Raw genomic sequence first — 4,761 nt, 5'->3', positions numbered from 1 at the left:
CCATGGATACAGATACCCAGTCCTTTGACCCATGGGGCGGACAACCGTCACAAGATCCATACAGCTATCCGCAACCCGTCATGCCCGACGTCCCTTCCTCATCCAGAAGCACCCCAGGCGTCCCTCATGACCTACACTTAGATCAGATTATCTCGGATTACGAAAAAGAGCGATTATTGCGAGCCTACAAAAGTCAGAAAGACGGCCCCTCTGACTATGATGGACCGGACAGCTCCGACTCAGACGACGCCAATTATCATCTTGACCCGGACAGGAGACGATAATGCCACCTGCTCCATCGGATCCAACTTCTTCCATCTCACACCACCTGCTCCACTAGACAAGGCCATGTGCTTCATCGGATATCAAAAGCCCGAGAAGTCGTGTGTTTACCTGCTCTATTTGCTTCCCTTTGTAAAGAGTCAAGAGAGGCTGCAGAGTTTGTTTGTATGTGTGCTTAGTAGCAATAATGGCTTCCTCAGAAGTCAATGTTGGTTGTGTGCTTGTCGGACCTCAATTATGAGGACTCCTTTGTGTTTTCGCCTATATAAGGCATGTTTACCCCTTGTAGAGGCCAAGACTTGGCTTCCTTTGTGAAATCCAAGTAAGAGTTTGCTTCCTAATGAGTTTCTAAAACACTCCTCTTTTCTCTTCGAGCAGATACTTCTGTGCTAAAATGTCTCTACTTCTCTATTACAATGGTTGGTTCAAGATGCTCTCCACTTGCCACAAATTCTGTAATCATCCGGAAAGTTTATTAGATCTAGTATTGGGTTAAAGCACGTGTAGAGTCCGGCGGGGCCTCTCTCCACTTGTTGATTAACTTCGCAAGTGAGTGCTGGATCTATCCAATATTTGATCGGGATAAACCTATGGTGGTAATGGATAGTGGATCCTGTGGATCAGAAATAGATGTCTTAAAGGATTAGTTCCAAGAGCGAGATCCGGAAACTAACAGGCAGTCCCTTGAGTGGCCGGAGAGCCCATATAATATGGTGATGAGTTGATAGCCTGACAGTCCGACAAGATCGTTAGTTATTTCTGATCACACGATTTTTCAATTAATGAGTACTTTATGCAAAACATGTGATGATGATGTGTGAAACCGTGGTTGAAATTAAACCGTTTTTGACAATACTGTCATAAAAGCATTTCCTAATATGATGTCGTCCTAACAAAAAATCAAATTTTATTCGAAACTTGCCCTAACTGCCCAACATCTATTTCAACCCCATCGCTCCTTGAGCTTGCTTCGACTAATCCCAACTTTGCACGATTGATATGCACATACCCAAAGTCCCATAATATAAATTGGCTTGAGAAAGATTAACAATTCTCCCGATGAAGGCAACCAATTCAAACCAGGGAAGACATCAATTAAACTTGTGATAACTGCTCTTAGTCAATCAAACAAGTATTTCTTGTTCGCATGCGTCCGACTCACTCTAATAATCGTGCAATTTACGTCAAGTCCAACTTATGTAGGTTTCTTCATTGCCCCGTGACATGTACTGATTCAAGTTTAACCTAGTTTTCTTACGTGAAAGCTATTCTCACTCGAAAGTTTAAGCAAATAATTTATGCATCACATCTTTGATGTGAAAATCTGGTTGATTAAAATTAATTATTTATTAACTAGTACTTAATTGGGTGAGAGCAATTATCACAAGTTTAATTGATGCCTTCCCTGGTTTGAATTGGTTGCCTTCATTAGGAGAATTGTTAATCTTTCCCAAGCCAAATTATTTTATGGGACTTTGTGTATAGGCATATCAATATGGCAAAGCTGGGATTAGCCAAAGCAAGCTCAACGACCAATGGGGATGAAGTAGTCGTGACAACTGTTCTTAGTCAATTAAGTATTAGTTGATAAGTAATTAAGTATAGTCAATCAAATACATATTTCTCGTTCGCATGCATTCGACTCATTCCAATAACCATTCGACTCATTCCAATAACCATGCAATTTGCATCAAGTCTAGCTTATGTAGGTTTCTTCATTGCCTAGTAACATGTATTGAGTCAAGTTTAACCTAGTTTACTTACGTGGAAACAATTCTCACTCAAAAGTTTAAGCAAATATTTTATGCATCACATCTTCGATGTGAAACTTTGATTGAATAATACTTAATTATTTATTAACTAATACTTAATTGATCGAGAGCAGTTATCACAAGTTTAATTGATGCCTTCCCTGATTTGAATTGGTTGCCTTCATAAGGAGAATGGTTAATCCTTCTCAAGCCAGATTAGTTTTTTGGACTTTTTTTATATGCATATCTATTAGGCAAAGTTGGGCTTAGTTAAAGCAAGCTCAATGAGCAGTGAGGTTGAAATAGCCGTGATAATCGCTCTCGGTCAATTAATTATTAGTTAATAAGTAATTAAGTATTACGCAATCAAATACATATTTCTTGTTTGCATGCACCCGACTCATTCCGATAACCATGCAATCTACATCAAGTCTAGCTGATATAGGCTTCTTCATTGCCCAGAAACATGTATTGAGTTAAGTTTAAGCTAGCTTACTTCTGTTGAAGCAATTCTCACTCAAAAGTTTAAGCAAATATTTTATGCATAACATCTTCGACGTGAAACTTTGATTGACCAATACTTAATTATTTATTAACTAATACTTAATTGACTAAGAGCAGTTATCACAAGTTTAATTGATGCCTTCCCTGGTTTGAATTGGTTGCCTTCATAAGCAGAATTGTTAATCTTTCCCAAGCCAAATTAGTTTTTTGGACTTTGGGTATATGCATATCAATCGTGCAAAGTTGGGATTAGTTAAAGCGAGCTCAACGAGCAATGGCGTTGAAACAATTGTGATAACTACTCTAGGTCAATTAAGTGTCGGTTAACAAGTAGTCAAGTATTAGTCAATCAAATACATATTTCTTGTTCGCATGCATCCGACTCATTCCGATAACCGTGTAATTCATGTCAAGTCTAGCTTATGTAGGTTTCTTCATGTAACATGTATTGAATAAAGTTCAATCTAGTTTACTTATGTAGAAGCTATCTCTGACGTCCTGGAAATTGGGTGTCTGTAAGAAAAATTATGAATTCCCAACGTGGAAAATAAAATTTGGATTTTGAGGATTTAAGAGACGATGATTGGTTGTTCCGGGACATCAGTCGAAAAAAGTCAAGTTTGAATAGTCAAACGTTGACTCGTGGTGTCAAGACCCTTCGCGCGCAAATTCGGACTTGTCCGAACCCCGAATGCCTAAATTCTAATTTTGCCTTCAACCGATTGAGCCAAATGACTACCGGTACCCATTTTATCAATTTATTAAAATGCCCTCAGATTTTTAGTGGTATAAGACAAAAAAATTAATTTGAAGAGACCATGGCCCCACCCTTTTTCTTTGTTGACCGAAAACCCCCCCTCCCCAATTTCTTCTTTAGCCCTCCACGTGATTTTTTTCCCCTCCCCAATGTTTATTTTTGACTTTTCTTCATCCCCTCTCTCTCTCTCTCTCTCTCTCTCTCTCTCTCTCTCTCTTTTCTCTCTTTCTCCACGCCACCAGAAACCTCCTCCACGTGAACCCATCCCCATAACCTCATCCCATATTTTCTCTCTCTTCCATCAATGCTCTCTCTCTCTCTCTCTCTCTCTTTTCCCTCTCCCACGTGGCCGACTACCCCCTCCCCCCTTTTCTCTTTTCTTTCTTCCTCTCTCTCCTCCTGTTGATTGCGACAACCTCCCCTTCCCTACTGTGCTTCTTCTTCGTTCAGCTTCTTCTTTCTTCTTCACTCTTCTTCTTTCTTTCTTTTTCTGCAACCCACCCGACGCCACCATCACCACCACCCAATCACCTCCGTTCGCCAGCCCGCCGCCGGTTGCTCGAGCTCACCCACGACCCCGACCCAACCTTGTTCCGACCTCCGCCCGAGACCCACAGATTCGCGACACCGTCGGACCCAAGGGCCGAAGCGACTCGCGTCGCCGCGCTCAACACCGTCCGACCCAGATCTGGCCGCTACCAGTCCCGACCCACCGTCGAAGCCGCTGCCACCTAGCCCGCAGACCCGTCAGCCGCGCCTCACCCGAGCCTCGACGGACCCGCAACCCCCCTCACCTCCAGATCTGCCCTCTCCTCTACCCGACGCCCTCGCCCACCGCCCGCGACCCATTCCAGCCTCAACTGCCGCGGACCAACCCCCAACGCCGGCCACCCGAGCCCCTACCCGAACCGATCTGAACCGACCCGAAACAAGAATCGAACCCGATCCGACCCGACCCAAAAATCAGTGACCCGACCCGAAACCCGAGATCCGACCCGAACCGCCAACCCGACCCGACCCGAACAGTAATCCAAGACCCGATTCAACCCGTGTTGCCGTTTTCAACACCACCGCGCCCGACTCTACATCGAACAACGGAGTAGTGAGTCGACCCCTAAACTTTGATTAGGGTGTTAACTGCGTTCGAGATTTAGAATAATTGTTGTGGACTGCGATTAAAATAATTAGCGGGTACTAGATGTATTTATTTAAATTATAATTGCATTGTTAGTTTGAAATTGGATCAGTTTATTATTAAGGTGTTAATTAATCGAAATATGGATTAATTGATTGCGATAGATTAATTAATTAAAGTCGGGTTAATTAATTAAGATAGATTCAATTGTTTATGTTTGAGTATTATTAATTGTTAATTAAGTTGTAATTAAATCAATTAATTAGTACCGCGATAATTATTTAATTGTTAATTAATTATTGAATTATTATTGTTGGGTGATTGTCTCGTGA

The sequence above is a fragment of the Rhodamnia argentea genome, chromosome 9, assembly GCF_020921035.1.
Source record: "Rhodamnia argentea isolate NSW1041297 chromosome 9, ASM2092103v1, whole genome shotgun sequence".
In the NCBI taxonomy this organism is placed as follows: Eukaryota; Viridiplantae; Streptophyta; class Magnoliopsida; order Myrtales; family Myrtaceae; genus Rhodamnia; species Rhodamnia argentea.
Note: the sequence above shows the minus strand (reverse complement) of the source record.